The following is a 19,796-nucleotide window of genomic DNA, read 5'->3' as shown; positions in this document are numbered from 1 at the left end:
GGTTATCATGGTTATTTTCGGGATCGTCCGGATTCTAACAACGGATGTCTATCCGGTTTATTATTGGCTGCGGGCATGCGCAGAAGGTCTGTACGCCATGTGGAGCGGGAGTAAAGAACAAAAGCTTGAATGCAGTCCTTGTTTGTTTTTGATGTGACGAAGTTAAATCTGGACCATCGTGACTCTACACTTGGTTAAAACAGGATTTTTGGTGTTCAATGATCAGGGCAGCACTAGTCTGCCTGCTTCCGCCTCAAAATTTGTAATCGCATTACCGCATTTTTCTGTCTGTTCAGCTGTTCCATTACAGTGTCCACAACTAATGTCATATTATGCATAATTAGTAACAACATAGGAGATGGTTCAAGTTGTCTACTCAGGTAATTGATCCCTTACAGATATTCGTTGTGTAAAAAAGGATGGAGGGCAGCAGGTGGTCTATTGTTACTATTTGATAGTGATTCATAAACACATGCTCATGATCTAGTCGGAATTGTACAATCGACTCTGCTTTATGCCGAGATTTCTTTTGGATATGGAAAGGGTTTTGTCTCTTTATTCTATTATCATTATGTACAGCTTAAAATAAAAGATGCTGGCAGGAAAGAGGATTTGGGTGATCCTGGCACAATCAGGCTGGTTGGGCTCATCATTAGCTCAGGGCCCTCCTCTTCACGCAGCCCAGACAGCGAATGGGACTTCTTTCAGGAAGCGCTGTCTAGTCAAATGTTATTGTGAAGACCTCCCAACACTGCAGTCTTCTGCATTATCCAGATTGTCAGAAGGGCTGTATTCCTGGTAGCAAACCTGGGTACTCTCCCACTGTCAGTCAACAGATTGGGAGGTACCAAACAAGAACGATGGGTAGTCGGACAACTTGGTACTTGGGATTCATGCGTGACATTTCGAAAGCGAGGTCCGCATATTTCCAATGTTTTTTCCCGAATCTTGTCAATCACATTAGTGTCAAAAGGGACAGAAAAGTCAATCATATAAATGATTTCATTGGATTTATCCAAAAGGACAAGATCAGGTCTGTTGGCCTGGTTACGCCCAAGGCTGTATTTTTGTATTTTGTATTTATCACTTCCCATTACGCCCTCTGCATATTCCGGGTCGTACCATGGACGGACCTCTGTGTCAAAAGCTCAAGCATGGCGAAGATGGTAATAAAATGATCGAGCCACACTTTCATGTTGCTTAGGATACTGTGTTTGTGACAAAGCTGGGCATCCACTGACAATGTGTTGGACAGTCTCATTAAATTCATTGCATAATCTACATTTCATATTCACATTTTGATGCAAAATCACACATTGACGGTTTCGAGTGGAACGTGACTGGTCCTGAGCAGCAAACAGACAGGCTTCGGTTTCACTTTACAGGCCAGCCGACTTCATCTAAGCAAAGGACCCTGCAGAGTTGCTCATCTTTTCATCACAGTGCACATAAGATCGATGCAGTGGTCGTTCAGATAGCCTCTCCTTGAAAAACTGAGTCTGGTCCGAGGTTAGCAATGAATTTCAATTACAATTTAGTCTCCAAGTTTCTTTAATCAAAAGGTGGCAACATTTAGGACTGCATAGATAGATGAAAAACAAGCATATATATATATATATATATATATATATATATATATATATATATATATATATATATATATACTGAACCAAATTAAAAACTTCACAATCCTAAAATTTTAACATTTTGACCAGTTATCATTGTGGGCCCTTATTGTGTATTTAAACAGTAAAGGCCTCGTATTGTCTTCAGATAACACCCGTTTTTGTAAAGGTGAATCGATAAAAATCATGTGCACAGCACTATAGTGGCAAAGTGTTTTTTCCACGTGCAACTGGTCACGTGGCCATAATTACGCACGTGTTTTCAGCCATACTTGTTAGCAGTCATTAAAAAAAATTAGAAAAACACAAGAAAACAAAAGTCTTTATGGCCACTTGTCATGCCATGCCTTTCAAATGTGCAACGTGAACGTGCCATCGGCATGTTGCAGACGGGAACGTCTGTAGCTGAAGTCGCAAGGACCATGGGTTGTAGTCGACGGACTGTTTATGATTTACAGACGCGTCTTCAGCAAACGGGTGCCACCGCTGATCGCCCTCGGCCAGGTTGACAACGTGTGACGTTCGTAAACTCTGTAACCGATTTTTGATGGCTACATCAACCAGAAATGAACTGTTTAGGGGTAGACTGAGTGCGCAAACTGTTCGAAACCGTCTGAGAACTGCTCACCTTCAAGCACGACGGCCATACTGCGGGCCGATTCTGACTACAGACTACACAGACGTCAACGTCAATTGTGGGCACAGCGACACTTCATCTGTGATGAATCTCGATTTAATCTTCGATTTGCTGATGGTATGGCGAGAGTGTGGAGGCGCCGTCTTGAACGTTACGCCCAGTGTTGTTTACAGGAATGTGACAGATTTTGAGGCTGAAGTGTCATGGTGTGGGGTGCTTTCTATGGCAATGCACGTTCCAGGCTTCTTGTCATCCATGGCAACCTCAACGCTGCTTCTTACCGCGACCAGGTACTGGGACCAGAACTTCTGCCTTTAATGGCAGCACATAGACCCGGTTTGATCTTCCAACACGACAATGCCAGACACCACACAGCAATTTTGACAAGGAAATTTCCTTCAGAATGCGGGAGTCAAGGCCTCCCGACCTCAATCCCATCGAACGCATCTGGGATGCTCTTGGCAGAAGTCTGCTCTCCAGAACCAACCATAGAATTTTGCAAGATCTTGGCACCATTTTTCAGCAACAATGGCGTCGTCTTCCCAATCATGTGTTAAGAGCATCACAAGGTCCATGCGGAGTTGTCAACGCACTTGGTGGCCATACACGCAACTGAACTTGTGTGCAATTCTCGTGCTTGGGACTTATGATTTAAACTGTTGATGTTATTACCGAATACCGTAGGTGCTTGGAACAAATTATGGTTACCACCGTTAATTAAATTCCTTCTTTGGACATTATTGATTAAAAATTACCTTCTCTGATACATTTGTCCGTTGCATATCATATTTGGGATTACTTTTAAAAATGTGAAGTTTTTAATTTGACTCAATATATATATATATATATTGATTCATAGCGAATGTTTATTGGTGAAGCAAATATGATACGAGTCAGGATTTACCAAGCAAACATAGACATTATCACAGTTTCAGTGAAAGGGAAAAAAAAATTCTAAAATTGCGATATCAATGTGTGTACAGTCGTTATTAAGCAAACTTTCCAGCACTCAATTTCCAGGCACAATAGACTATGCTCTTTCTTCGAAGATTTCAAAAGATCGTCATACGACTCTTGCTCAAAACGTTTTTCATCAGGGTAACAACTTTCAAGGCCTCAGACATTTTCAAATTTGACGTATCAGTGACCAAAAAGTCTTTTGCAACCAATCAGAAGAATGACTAGTTCAAAAGGTGTGTTGTTATCACAATATTGTATTATCCGCCTCCCTCTTTACAATTACGCCGTGATGTGACTGGAATACTGTTAAAAGCAGCGTCGTTAAACCAAACTCACTCACTAACTCACTCACTTTACAATTACAACCATACTTAAACCGCCAGTTACAGCCTTTCAGCACCCAAAGCGGCTTCCCACTTTATGTTCTAAACATTACATTCCTCTGCCACATACAATTATGGATAAGGGGTCATGTGGCCCTCTGCCTCTTAGCTTGGGACTGTGGACAATTCTCAGGTCCTAAGCAGCATAACATGATGAAATCTCCTAAATACACAATTCTTTCTTTCTCTTAGCATGCTTGAGTAAATGTATCACTATAACAAGTGAACATATTTAAACAATTAAAATATAACAAAACAGATCTCACTTCTAAACTTCTTCAGCAAAACCAATGGCATATAGACAAATATGTATGAAAAGGAAATTGTGCCCCGGCTCAGAATAGCCAGAGTTAGCAGGCAACACGTAATTGCTTTGGTGCAGCAGTGTAGAGAGAGAGAGAGAGAGAGAGAGAGAGAGAGAGAGAGAGAGAGAGAGTGAGAGAGAGAGAGAGAGAGAGAGAGAGAGAGAGAGAGAGAGAGAGAGAGAGAGAGAGAGAGAGAGAGAGAGCGGGCAACACGTAATTGCTTTGGTGCAGCAGTAGATAGATGGAGAATAGTGTTATTGCTGCATATTGTACATATGGCTGCTACGGAACATCACGGGACAACAGATCTGTGGTCTACAAATTTGATAATAGATTATATCTAGTCAAAGTGCATATCCTAATCAAATAACTTATATATATTAATCACGAAATAATGTTCCTTGTAACCATGTCTGTTTATATAATATTTACATGCACTATATATACAATAACAAAAAATGTATTTACAAAACATAAGGTATACAAATTCAAGTGGACTCTCCTATTCCCGGGGAACAGTACATTGCAAGTCAGCCAGATCCCGAGGGTGACAATCGACAGGAGGAGGGCACATGCCCCTACTCAAACCCTGTGTAGCCACCTGCAACGGAACAGCCAGATGGATGGGACATGCGCTCATTCCAAGCCCTAATAACTGCACCATCAGAAGAGCTCTCTACTATAAATTCTGGAAAATAATTGACAACTGTAACGGGTGGAAAATACCAGCATATGTTCAAAAGAAGGTCAGATTGGGTGATGGGGAGCATGTTGTCTCCCATCACAGACAAATAATGCCGGAATGTGTGTTGACACTTGTGCAAACAAAATACCCAAATGGGATAAATGAGCCATATATTGGACACAAATGGTGATGAACTGACTTCTCTTTGTATATATGGCTCTAAAGGCACATAGTTGAGCGTACCAATAGTGGAACTGACAACAATGTCACTTTCATCCATCGGATGTGGCACTCCTTTAAATATGCTTCATTTGATTGATTGGAATAAGACCTGAATTATATTTTGGGATTCTACCTCCCTTCAATGTATCTGTCATAATTCAAAGAAGGTGAAGGTGAAGGTGAAATGGGGATTAACGTCGCGTCCAAGATTATTGCACCAATATAGCGACGTGCATGCACGTGAATCTGTGTGGCTGCTTGTACTAGTCCGGACTTATGTCGATTTATAGTGCCAGCGCACTGAGCTACCATGCCGCAGGTTAACATGAATATACCCACAGTAGCCGACCAGTCCTTGTTTTGCCCCTTAATGCCGAGCGTCAGACAGGGTAAGAAGTACAATCTTTTAACGTATCTTGGTATGACGCGGCCGGGGATCGAACCCTGGACCTTCCGCTCTCCGGGCGGACGCTCTACAACTAGACCATGGAGGCGATCATAATTCAAAGAAAGGTTCCGTTGTGGAAAAATGTATCTGTATTTGTATTATATGAGAGTTGTAGGGCAAGACATACCTACTCTTTTCACAAACACTTGGTGTCATTACTGATTTTCAGTGATCCATTCACATAATTTATGTTGCCTTCTATGCCCAGTAGGATCAATTTCGTCAAATCATTGAGACTGTTTAATCTCTGGCATTGACGTTACATATTACATGTGACATTTGCTTGGACAATATGTGACAACAGGAGAGACGTATTCAACAATTTTTCTTCATTTTATTGTTTGGGGTCAGTGGTACACAGTGTACACACTATATTAAGTTCACGGGATGACTTAAAATATACTTTTTGAAGTTATCATTTGAGAATAGAAAGGACTGACCATAGCCGTTTATTATTTTTGTGGAAACTACAAACACGCCTTTGTGGCTTAACAAGGTAAAATTATTGGATTCTAACCAGCAACCAGTGCAAAAAGTGATCCTCTGCTTCACGTCTGTACGTATTGAGCATCACATGAAACAAAAACAGTATTTGTATAAATTGTTACGTCACTGTAAATTGTTATAAAAAAAACACATTTATACAACCTTAGGGAGTGATAAAAAATTGAAAACAATATATAATACAAATGGACTTCTATTATATTGCAATATAATGTCCCTCTGTCATGGAACGAAATATGTCAATTAGCAGAAATAATTGTTTGAAAAGTTGTTTTCACCAAAAAGCACTTGATTTTCAATTCCCAATCATGTTACGAGTATCAACTGCCATATACAATTTCCCATCGAATGGTGAATGGGGTGGCTGGAGCTGGGTGGGGTTGAATGGGGAGCGGATGTACAGGGGGAGAGGGTAGAGAGTGAGGTGGAGGTGGTGAGGAATGCGGTCGTGAGAAATGCGCATTTTACTCGTTGTTGTAACCTTGATCAAACACGTTTAAAGTAAGAGTCGCATGACGATCTTTTAAATCTTCGTAGAAAGAGTATGCTCCATTTAAGCTCGAAGGTTGTTAAATAAGTACCATCTTTTAACGTATTTTGCTATGACGCAGCCGGGGATCAAACCCTGCACCTTCCGCTCTTTGGGCAGAGACTCTTCCACTGGACCACAGAGGCGGCACAAGCGGGATTTTGAGAAGGCTGTACAACTGTCGATAACATTTTCATATTGCAAGCTCAATTGACTGCTAGTAACGTGAGATAAACACTTGCTACCATCGGTACATGGGCGTAATCATAGATAACTTCATACAGATTCATATCCCGTTACCCAAAGGCTGCATTTGCCATGTATTTCCACAACGTGCTGTATATGTAAGCATCTGTAATGTTGATAAATATACTACACGCAACACATAAAGCAACAAAAAGTTTATTTACCAACATTAGTTGCAACGAGTAAAAGATGCATTAAAAGACTTACTATAAAACCAATACAAACTGAATGAAAAACGTTCAGTGTGAAAATATAGGATGATGAGCTCTCAATCTACCTTCAGTTAAAGGCGACAAAACCATTTCCATAATCATCAGAAGTATCTGCCCGAAGCAGATTCCATTGTACCATCAGGCTGTATCTTAATCGTATGTCTATCAATCATTAGTTATGATACCAGGTGTTCTCGAAAAAGTGAGCATCGCCTGGCCCATGGCCATGACATCCACCACAAACACATGAACAGACAAGACAAGAGTTCGTCTGAACCAACTAAAAGCCATATTGCACAAATCTGAACAATCATGAGTCTATCAATCACTATCCAGTAGTTATGACACCAGGTGTTATCGAAAAAGTGAGCATCGCCTAATCTGAACAGGGATCATTGATGAATAAAATTTGGAATTGTACTCCACACTTCTACCATAGCATTTCGAAAGCTTCACTGAGGCCTTGAATGTTGTAACCTTGTATTGAAAGACACTTGAAGAACATTTGCTCATATGGAAAGGTACCGGAGGTACATTTGCGCATATGGAACGGTATCTGAGATGCATTGTTGTAGCAGTGACGTTTTCACGTTGTATTTTGTTTTATATAAAAAGTCAATAAAAAGTTATCTAAAAATATTTCTTGTTCATTTTATACAATTTTGTGGGTAACAGTATTATGCATAGTATTCTCTCAGGCTGTCCTTTGTCTGGGCAAGGTTAAAGGATATGTATAGCACGTGCATGTCATGTTAGAGGGAATCTTAGTTATAATATTCAGTATTTTGATTGGCTGATTCGACCGTCTGCTTTAATAAAATTATACCTCGTCTAGCAGTGTTTTACGCTGTATTTTGTTGTATTTAAAAAGTAAAAAACAAACATAAAAACAGTTCTTGTTCGTGTTCCATTGTATTTTGAGAGCTAAACATGGGAGGTTGGACCAAAGAGAGTGGTCACAAGACCATGGGGACACACCAGCGACACATTAGTGTGGACACCGTGCGTCGATGATTGACGAGCAGACACCTCCACTGTCACAGGACCCATTCTGACATCACGTCATCGCCGGGACCATCTTCAGTGGGCAACACAGCACCAGCAGTGGAGAAGAGTCCTAGCCGTTACTATACAGTCACTGAAAAGCAGAGAGAGAGAGAGTGACGCCACGGGGAACGTTATTCGGATGCTCGTGGGGTGGTCCGAGCATCATGGTGTTGGGTGGAATTGGTCTTTCACAGAGGGTCGGCCCTGTTGTCTTCCAGAACATTGGTCCAGGGAGAGGCAATGGTGTCACAGCAGCTAGGTACATCGATCAAGTCTTGAGATCACACGCCATACCTAATTTCGCATGTCGCCGCAACCACGAGTTTCTGCATCATAACGCCGGTGTCCACACTTCAAGAGCACCATGAGACTTCCTGCAGCAGAATGGCATCAGAACTATGCACTGGCCTGCCCTCAGTCCCGGTTTAAATCCCATTGAGCACCTTTGGGACGAGATTCAAAGACAGCTGAAAGACGTCAAGCGTTCCTCAGAGTGTGGGCCTATGGCCTGCATCAACCGCCTCATCCATTCCATGTATCGACGTTGCACGGCAGTCATCAATGCACATGGTGGACACACGTGATCCTGACTTGTGATGCCATTCTCTCAGAGACAAATGTCTGTGTTTCACTTTCAGAACATTTGTCACATTAATTTCAACCGTGATGACCAGTTTTGCCAAGTGTCATCTTTTTTAATATGTCTCAAAGTATGTTTACAGTGTTTGGAGAATTTAAGGTTTCTCATATATCTGTCCATGGTGACGTTTCTTTTGCGGTTCAGTATATATGTTTACAGGGTATTAATATTCTGTTACGTCATGTAAGTAAACGGGTTCACACCCCACAGCAAGTCGTGTTATCAGCTGTTACTGTTGCACGTGTAGAAAGAACCCAGGTCATCGGCGTGACGAGCGACCGCTTTATCCACTAGGCTATCCCACCGCCCCTCGTATTCTCAGATTTCAAGAAAGACATATGCCTAAGGACTCAAGACAATTTGTCAACAGTGAAAGCAAATGTCTGATGTCTACTATGCGAAAGGTGTCAAGGCTGTCTGCCTGTGTATGCTCGTGGAACGAAGGAAAGTGATGGAACATTCCAGTGCTTGTATTGCAACACCGTCCAAAAGGACACGTACGTGAGGCGAAACCGGAAGTGACGTCATCAAAGAAACCGACCAATCAGAACTCAGGAGCGGTCCTAATATGATGAGCATCGATCTACGCAATTGGGATCGATGACATGTATCAACCAAGTCAGCGTGCCTGACCATCCGATCCCGTCAGTCGCCTTTTACGGCAAGCATGGGTTGCTGAAGAGCTATTCAACCCCGGTTCTTCACAGGTCTTGCAGTCAGGAATGTATTAATGTTTTACAACTTGACATTCCACGGCAGGTAGTGTGACGCATTTCATTCAGGTGGGTAAATCATATTATGTTTAATATTTCTTCGTGTACACATTGAAGCTGAACAGTTCCAAGTCAGACAAGCTTGTGTTCAAACAAGAACAGGGTCCGCCGCCTGAGGAGAATAACTTATAAACACAGTTTCATGACGCTATGTGTTCACATCTTTTATAATATATCTATTCAGGAATCGTTACATTTGCAGTTTTATAGCATAATTCTGAGCCATTATTTATAGAATAAATTACACTAGGTTACATTTTCATGAACCCTTTCCAACAAAAGTGTTCCATTATATAAACACATATATTCTTTCCTAAAATGGTGGGATACCTATATATTAATGAATTGCCTGATTTTGTCTCATAACAGAATGCTCATCCTTGATAGTAGATATTAGAAATAACAATCCAAACTGATTCTACTGATCGACACACAACAGTACATTGAGAGGAAATGTTACATTGCTTGAAGAAGCTTAAAAATTTCCTTCTTTCTATACCATCTAGCCATATCAGCTGGAGTCTGCCCATGCTTGTTTCTGACATTAAGGTCTTCCATGACGTGTGAAAGGATATACTTCACGGTCTCTACATCTCCTCCTTTACAGGCGGCGTGAAGGATGTTGTTACCGCGCTTATCAACAAGTGACACATCTGCTCCTTTACTAACAACTAATTTCAACACATCCCTTTGTCCTTTCATTGCTGCAACCATCACAGGTGTCTGCCCAAGCCTATCTCTACTGTTGATGTCCACTTTGTCCTGAGAGAGGATATACTTCGCGATCCTCACAAATCCTTTGTAACAGGCCCAGTGAAGGATAGTAAACTCCATAAATTCAATAGCATGATCCACAATATAACAATGTTTTTTCTGGACTTTATATAATTTGCGATTCCACGCCCATCCGAACCCGCTGGAAATGTCCGCCCCATCTTCAGACAAGAAGCGTCGAACTGAGGCCAGATCACCCAAGATGGTGGCAATATGGAGGTTGACATTCTTTTCTTCGAATTTACTGTACACTGGAGACTCTGACCCTGTAACACAACGATTCACTCTGTTAACAAGTCGAAATGCACCATTTTCATACACTAATGTTATTTTTAGACCTGTTAGACCTTGGCCATGGTTAGCCCATTCGCGCATGATGCTGACATTGCTTGACTCTGGTTATGAATCCCACATTCATGTGTGGATCAATATATCAGATACAATGTAAAAGGGACTAACATGTTTAGGTACGTTGACATGTTTGAAAACATTTAACTACACGCTAGATGTTCTGAGATATTAGTTCTATTTGACGTAAAGGGCAACATAGCTATGAAAAATGTATGACCGACCGAAATATTCAGGGGGACTTGACAAGTTTGAAAAACATAAAATTGCTTCTTCAACATGCTGGATGTTCAGTAAAAATGTGTTGTGACCACAATTGGTTCCACCTTTCATCTTAATAGCGAAATATCCACTAGAGACACAAAAATCACATTTAAGAACTGCACTACAGAATTTCAGGGACAATGATGTCTTAGATACTATCGGTGTGGTGGTTTATCTGTTTATTTACCTTATTTGATCCATATGTAAAATATGTTTTGGTTATGAAGACAGGTATTCAGGTGAGCAAACTTGGTTCATCTTACAGGTTTTAATGCCCCGACAATTTAAAATGTGTAAAAAGTGAGTCCCAATGCTATTTCAGTCTTACCATTCTTCCGACTTCTTTGAATGAAAAGAACGTTGAGATAATACTCATAATAGATTGATGTAATACTGAAACTAAAAGTATCTCAACATTCGAGTTTGAATATGAGGTGAGAAAGCAAAGGAACACAACAACTCATAAATTGTTCTGATATCTTACCAGCGTTCACTCATCAGATACCAGAACTATTGCCTCATTTCATGAAATTTCCATTATACGCGACTTGTGAAGATCCGGGGTAGATAGTTTGCCGTAAAAGGCGACTATGCTTGTCGTCAAAGGCGATTACGCTCATTGTAAGAGGCAACTAACGGGATGTCCTCATATCCCAATTGCATGGATCGATGCTCATGATGTCAATCACTGGATTGTCTGGTCCAAACTCGATTATCTACAGACCGACGACAGTAGTTAACGACTGTACCCTAGCCCGTAAGCCAGCAGGAGTTATCTCTACTACCGGAAGTGCCCTCATCTTTTATGCGCGAAGAGGGGCATGCTAGGTAATGCTAGGCGTGCGAGGAGGAGAAGCGCACCCAAAACCCTCCACTTCTATAATAGAAGCGCACGTAATAACCTCCAAGGACCAAGTAAGGCTATCATGGGCATCAGGGTGTTGGCTAGCAGGGTGATGAGGGGGGAGGGGACGCGGGGAAGAGGAAGAGGAGTAGGAGGGAGGAGGAGGAGGAGGGTTCTTTTTTTGTTTGTTGGCATTGCAATGATGAAAGTTTCTTTTTTGGAGAGCTGAGTGGCCCTAAAAAGGGCCGTTTGAGGAAGAAAAAAGCACCATCATTTGAACGGGAACAGAAACAGGAACAGATACTTCATCCAAGCATATTTGGCCGTTGGACTCAGGAGTAGTTGCATGCCTGCCAACGACCAAAGTAGCTACAGTTGTAGCAGAACGTCTTGTGGTGTTCTGGCTTTGACTTGAACTCGTTGCCAGCACAAGTCAATGATTCGATCCACTCTGATGGTGCATGAGTCACCCAATCCTCCGATGGTGACAACATCGTCCCTGAATCCATTATATACATCTTAACACACACCTTCTGTAGCCTTTCCTCCGCTGGGGGATGGTGCCGGGATGCTCTGACGAGCAGCCTGGGGGATCCGCTGTTGACGTGGAGCCTTTCCTCCTTCTGATTGATGTAGTCGTGTTGCTCTGATGAAGAGACTTGGGGATCTGCTGTATGTTGAGGCACAACGTAGAGAAAGTAAGAGAAATATGTTTAATTATGTGTATCACACATTTTAATATAATGGTTTGCTGTCTCAATGTACCAGTATCAGTATACACTCGTAGGATATAATATGAAATAATCTGATTTAAAACCGTATGTTGAGGCAAAACGTATAGAAAGTAGTAATATTACATATTCTTCGGTAGTTGGGGTAGTTTTGGCTATTTGATGACCTCTTTGCATTCTGATATTTTGACCTGAGACGTTGACTACAAAGAGACAGAGTGTAATGGAAAATCACCGAGACCGTTAAATATATTCAACACAGATTCTACTGATCGACACATACTCTAACAATATATAGAACTGATTCTACTGATCGACACACAAGCTAACAGTACATGGAACTGATTCTACTGATCGGTACACACTCCAGCAATACATAGAACTAATTCTAATTCTTTACTGATCGGCACACAAATCGGTCGGTAACGCCACATCGCCACGTGTACATAGAACTGATTCGACTGATCCACACACACGCCAACAGTACATGGAACTGATTCTACTGATCGGCACGCACGCTTACAGTACATGGAACCGATTCTACTGATCGACACACACGCTTACAGTACATGGAACTGATTCTACTGATCGACACACACGCTAACAGTACATGGAACTGATTTTACTGATCGACACACACGCTAACAGTACATGGAAGCGATTCTACTGATCGACACACACGCTAACAGTACATGGAACTGATTCTACTGTTCGGGACACACTCTAGAAATACATAGAACTGATTCTACTGATCGGCACACAAATCGGTCGGTAACGCCACGTCTCCACTGGTACATGGAAATGATTCTACTGATCGGCACGCACGCTAACAGTGCATTGAACTGATTCTACTGATCGGCACACACGCTAACAGTACATTGAACCGATTCTACTGTTCGACACACACGCTAACAGTACATGGAACTGATTCTACTGTTCGGGACACACTCTAGAAATACATAGAACTGATTCTACTGATCGGCACACAAATCGGTCGGTAACGCCACGTCTCCACTGGTACATGGAAATGATTCTACTGATCGGCACGCACGCTAACAGTACATTGAACTGATTCTACTGATCGGCACGCACGCCAACAGTACATTGAACTGATTCTACTGATCGACACACACGCTAACAGTACATGGAACCGATTCTACTGATCGACACACACGCTAACAGTACATGGAACTGATTCTACTGTTCGGGACACACTCTAGAAATACATAGAACTGATTCTACTGATTGGCACACAAATCGGTCGGTAACGCCACGTCTCCACTGGTACATGGAAATGATTCTACTGATCGGCACGCACGCTAACAGAAAATTGAACTGATTCTACTGATCGGCACGCACGCCAACAGTACATTGAACTGATTCTACTGATCGACACACACGCTAACAGTACATGGAACCGATTCTACTGATCGACACACACGCTAACAGTACATGGAACTGATTCTACTGTTCGGGACATGCTCTAGAAATACATAGAACTGATTCTACTGATCGGCACACAAATCGGTCGGTAACGCCACGTCTCCACTGGTACATGGAAATTATTCTACTGATCGGCACGCACGCTGACAGTACATTGAACTGATTCTACTGATCGGCACGCACGCTAACAGTACATTGAACTGATTCTACTGATCGACACACACGCTAACAGTACATTGAACCGATTCTACTGATCGACACACACGCTAACAGTACATGGAACTGATTCTACTGTTCGGGACACACTCTAGAAATACATAGAACTGATTCTACTGTTCGGGACACACTCTAGAAATACATAGAACTGATTCTACTGATTGGCACACAAATCGGTCGGTAACGCCACGTCTCCACTGGTACATGGAAATGATTCTACTGATCGGTACACATGCTAACAGTACATTGAACTGCTTTACCGATCGGCACGCACGCTAACAGAACATTGAACTGATTCTACTGATCGACACACAACAGTACATGGAGAGGAAATGTTTACATTGCTTGAAGAAGCTTAAAAATTTCCGTCTTTCTATACCATTTAGCCATATCAGCTGGAGTCTGCCCATGCTTGTTTCTGACATTAAGGTCTTCCATGACGTGTGAAAGGATATACTTCACGGTCTCTACATCTCCTCCTTTACAGGCGGCGTGAAGGATGTTGTTACCGCGCTTATCAACAAGTGACACATCTGCTCCTTTACTAACAACTAATTTCAACACATCCCTTTGTCCTTTCATTGCTGCAACCATCACAGGTGTCTGCCCCAGCCTATCTCTACTGTTGATGTCCACTTTGTCCTGAGAGAGGATATACTTCGCGATCCTCACAAATCCTTTGTAACAGGCCCAGTGAAGGATAGTAAACTCCATAAATTCAATAGCATGATCCACAATATAACAATGTTTTTTCTGGACTTTATATAATTTGCGATTCCACGCATATCCGAACCCGCTGGAAATGTCCGCCCCATCTTCAGACAAGAAGCGTCGAACTGAGGCCAGATCACCCAAGATGGTGGCAATATGGAGGTTGACATTCTTTTCTTCGAATTTACTGTACACTGGAGACTCTGACCCTGTAACACAACGATTCACTCTGTTAACAAGTCGAAATGCACCATTTTCATACACTAATGTTATTTTTAGACCTGTTAGACCTTGGCCATGGTTAGCCCATTCGCGCATGATGCTGACATTGCTTGACTCTGGTTATGAATCCCACATTCATGTGTGGATCAATATATCAGATACAATGTAAAAGGGACTAACATGTTTAGGTACGTTGACATGTTTGAAAACATATAACTACACGCTGGATGTTCTGAGATATTAGTTCTATTTGACGTAAAGGGCAACATAGCTATGAAAAATGTATGACCGACCGAAATATTCAGGGGGACTTGACAAGTTTGAAAAACATAAAATTGCTTCTTCAACATGCTGGATGTTCAGCAAAAATGTGTTGTGACCACAATTGGTTCCACCTTTCATCTTAATAGCGAAATATCCACTAGAGACACAAAAATCACATTTAAGAACTGCACTACAGAATTTCAGGGACAATGATGTCTTAGATACTATCGGTGTGGTGGTTTATCTGTTTATTTACCTTATTTGATCCATATGTAAAATATGTTTTGGTTATGAAGACAGGTATTCAGGTGAGCAAACTTGGATCATCTTACAGGTTTTAATGCCCCGACAATTTAAAATGTGTAAAAAGTGAGTCCCAATGCTATTTCAGTCTTACCATTCTTCCGACTTCTTTGAATGAAAAGAACGTTGAGATAATACTCATAATAGATTGATGTAATACTGAAACTAAAAGTATCTCAACATTCGAGTTTGAATATGAGGTGAGAAAGCAAAGGAACACAACAACTCATAAATTGTTCTGATATCTTACCAGCGTTCGCTCATCAGATACCAGAACTATTGCCTCATTTCATGAAATTTCTATTATACGCGACTTGTGAAGATCCGGGGTAGATAGTTTGCCGTAAAAGGCGACTATGCTTGTCGTCAAAGGCGATTACGCTCATTGTAAGAGGCAACTAACGGGATGTCCTCATATCCCAATTGCATGGATCGATGCTCATGATGTCAATCACTGGATTGTCTGGTCCAAACTCGATTATCTACAGACCGACGACAGTAGTTAACGACTGTACCCTAGCCCGTGAGCCAGCAGGAGTTATCTCTACTACCGGAAGTGCCCTCATCTTTTATGCGCGAAGAGGGGCATGCTAGGTAATGCTAGGCGTGCGAGGAGGAGAAGCGCACCCAAAACCCTCCACTTCTATAATAGAAGCGCACGTAATAACCTCCAAGGACCAAGTAAGGCTATCATGGGCATCAGGGTGTTGGCTAGCAGGGTGATGAGGGGGGAGGGGACGCGGGGAAGAGGAAGAGGAGTAGGAGGGAGGAGGAGGAGGAGGGTTCTTTTTTTGTTTGTTGGCATTGCAATGATGAAAGTTTTTTTTTGGAGAGCTGAGTGGCCCTAAAAAGGGCCGTTTGAGGAAGAAAAAAGCACCATCAATTGAACGGGAACAGAAACAGGAACAGATACTTCATCCAAGCATATTTGGCCGTTGGACTCAGTACTAGTTGCATGCCTGCCAACGACCAAAGTAGTTACAGTTGTAGCATAACGTCTTGTGGTGTTCTGGCTTTGACTTGAACTCGTTGCCAGCACAAGTCAATGATTCGATCCACTCTGATGGTGCATGAGTCACCCAATCTTCCGATGGTGACAACATCGTCCCTGAATCCATTATATACATCTTAACACACACCTTCTGTAGCCTTTCCTCCGCTGGGGGATGGTGCCGGGATGCTCTGACGAGCAGCCTGGGGGATCCGCTGTTGACGTGGAGCCTTTCCTCCTTCTGATTGATGCAGTCGGGTTGCTCTGATGAAGAGACTTGGGGATCTGCTGTATGTTGAGGCACAACGTAGAGAAAGTAAGAGAAATATGTTTAATTATGTGTATCACACATTTTAATATAATGGTTTGCTGTCTCAATGTACCAGTATCAGTATACACTCGGAGGATATAATATGAAATAATCTGATTTAAAACCGTATGTTGAGGCAAAACGTATAGAAAGTAGTAATATTACATATTCTTCGGTAGTTGGGGTAGTTTTGGCTATTTGATGACCTCTTTGCATTCTGATATTTTGACCTGAGACGTTGACTACAAAGAGACAGAGTGTAATGGAAAATCACCGAGACTGTTAAATATATTCAACACAGATTCTACTGATCGACACATACTCTAACAATATATAGAACTGATTCTACTGATCGACACACAAGCTAACAGTACATGGAACTGATTCTACTGATCGGTACACACTCTAGCAATACATAGAACTAATTCTAATTCTTTACTGATCGGCACACAAATCGGTCGGTAACGCCACATCGCCACGTGTACATAGAACTGATTCGACTGATCCACACACACGCCAACAGTACATGGAACCGATTCTACTGATCGACACACACGCTTACAGTACATGGAACTGATTCTACTGATCGACACACACGCTTACAGTACATTGAACTGATTCTACTGATCGGCACGCACGCTAACAGTACATTGAACTGATTCTACTGATCGGCACGCACGCTAACAGTACATTGAACCGATTCTGCTGATCGACACACACGCTAACAGTACATGGAACTGATTCTACTGTTCGGGACACACTCTAGAAATACATAGAACTGATTCTACTGATCGGCACACAAATCGGTCGGGAACGCCACGTCTCCACTGGTACATGGAAATGATTCTACTGATCGGTACACATGCTAACAGTACATTGAACTGCTTTACCGATCGGCACGCACGCTAACAGAACATTGAACTGATTCTACTGATCGACACACAACAGTACATGGAGAGGAAATGTTTACATTGCTTGAAGAAGCTTAAAAATTTCCGTCTTTCTATACCATTTAGCCATATCAGCTGGAGTCTGCCCATGCTTGTTTCTGACATTAAGGTCTTCCATGACGTGTGAAAGGATATACTTCACGGTCTCTACATCTCCTCCTTTACAGGCGGCGTGAAGGATGTTGTTACCGCGCTTATCAACAAGTGACACATCTGCTCCTTTACTAACAACTAATTTCAACACATCCCTTTGTCCTTTCATTGCTGCAACCATCACAGGTGTCTGCCCCAGCCTATCTCTACTGTTGATGTCCACTTTGTCCTGAGAGAGGATATACTTCGCGATCCTCACAAATCCTTTGTAACAGGCCCAGTGAAGGATAGTAAACTCCATAAATTCAATAGCATGATCCACAATATAACAATGTTTTTTCTGGACTTTATATAATTTGCGATTCCACGCCCATCCGAACCCGCTGGAAATGTCCGCCCCATCTTCAGACAAGAAGCGTCGAACTGAGGCCAGATCACCCAAGATGGTGGCAATATGGAGGTTGACATTCTTTTTTTCGAATTTACTGTACACTGGAGACTCTGACCCTGTAACACAACGATTCACTCTGTTAACAAGTCGAAATGCACCGTTTTCATACACTAATGTTATTTTTAGACCTGTTAGACCGTGGTCATGTTAGCCTATTCGCGCATGATGCTGACATTGCTTGACTCTGGTTAGGAATCCCACATTCATGTGTGGATCAATATCAGATACAATGTAAAAGGGACTAACATGTTTAGGTACGTTGACATGTTTGAAAACATATAACTACACGCTGGATGTTCGGATATCTTAGTTAGAAATGCAAGCAAACCAGTCTAAATTATACACCTTCTATACACAGATTTTATTTGACGTAAAGGGCAACATAGCTATGAAAAATGTATGACCGACCGAAATATTCAGGGGCATTGACAAGTTTGAAAAAATAATATTCAACATGCTGGATGTTCAGTAAAAATGAGTTGTGACCACAATTGGTTCTACCTTTCTTAATCGCGAAATATCCTCTAGAGACACAAAAATCACATTTAAGAACTGCACTACAGAATTTCAGGGACAACGATGTCTTAGATACTATCAGTGTGGTGGTTAATCTGTTTATTTACTTTATTTGTGCCATATGTAAAAGATGTTTTGGTTATGAAGACAGGTATTCAGGTGAGCAAACTTGGTTCGTCTTACAGGTTTCAATGCCCCGATAATTTAAAATGTGTAAAGAATGAGTCTCAATGCTATTTCAGTCTTACCATTCTTCCGACTTCTTTAAATGAAAAGAACGTTGAGATAATACTCGATAGACACAATTTTATGGATAACAACTTCTTTAATACTGTGAAAAGCGACGTTTTGGTATAGATCCTTATACCATTGTCAAGCAAGACAGAATGATGGTTACTTACTTACTTATATTGGAGATTTATAGTGCGCTTTCCGACTGCAAGCGTATGAATGATGGACATAGTGCAGAATATATAGAGTAGGTGGTGGATTAACAGTAGAGGATTAACAGTAACAACAATAGCATACATGAGTGGGATAACATTGGTAGGTGTGACAACAAAGGGATGATGCTGTCACAACACGATGGACAGAAAACACATAGCTGGAAGCCAGAATAAGTGATTATTGTTTGAGTTCATAGTAGAGGGGTGGGATGAAATAGCCTTGATCTCTGTTGATTGATGGCTTGTGGCGGCGAATGTGGACTGCTTCTGTTAGTTTTCTTTTAGTGAAATCATGGAGGCTGTTGGCGAGGATTTGGACGTTGTCCCAGTTGATGATGTGATTGGGACAGACAGACAGACGGACAGTTTATTCAGTAAGAAGGCCATAGGCCTATAATACAGACAATGGTTGATTGCATGAACTATGCATGCCAAGGAAGTAGTCGATTTAAGTTTCTCTCAACCGTTGGACTTTATATAGATATAAACATGTGTTATATACAACATCAAATTTTTCTGATGAAATAATTTCAGTAACTGGTCAGTTACTGATTGGGACAGTTGGTGACAGATGGCTGATTTGCTGTCGGATTTGATGGTGGAGATTTTATGCTCTTTGATTCTAGTGTTGATTGGGCGGGATGTTTCACCAACGTAAGATTGTCCACAGTTGCAGTCAACTTTGTAGACTACACCTTTAGGC

At 41.7% G+C, this 19,796-nt stretch overlaps 1 pseudogene; it reads right to left on the bottom strand.

Moving 5' to 3' along the window:
* The window catches only part of LOC139458712 (serine/threonine-protein phosphatase 6 regulatory ankyrin repeat subunit A-like), a 49,423-nt pseudogene that overhangs the window by 29,170 nt on the left and 457 nt on the right, over window positions 1-19,796 (bottom strand).

This window comes from Haliotis cracherodii, unplaced genomic scaffold, assembly GCF_022045235.1.
Source record: "Haliotis cracherodii isolate W230 unplaced genomic scaffold, xgHalCrac1.p SCAF_13, whole genome shotgun sequence".
Classification (NCBI taxonomy): domain Eukaryota; kingdom Metazoa; phylum Mollusca; class Gastropoda; order Lepetellida; family Haliotidae; genus Haliotis; species Haliotis cracherodii.
This window is presented reverse-complemented; position numbering and strand designations above follow the sequence as displayed.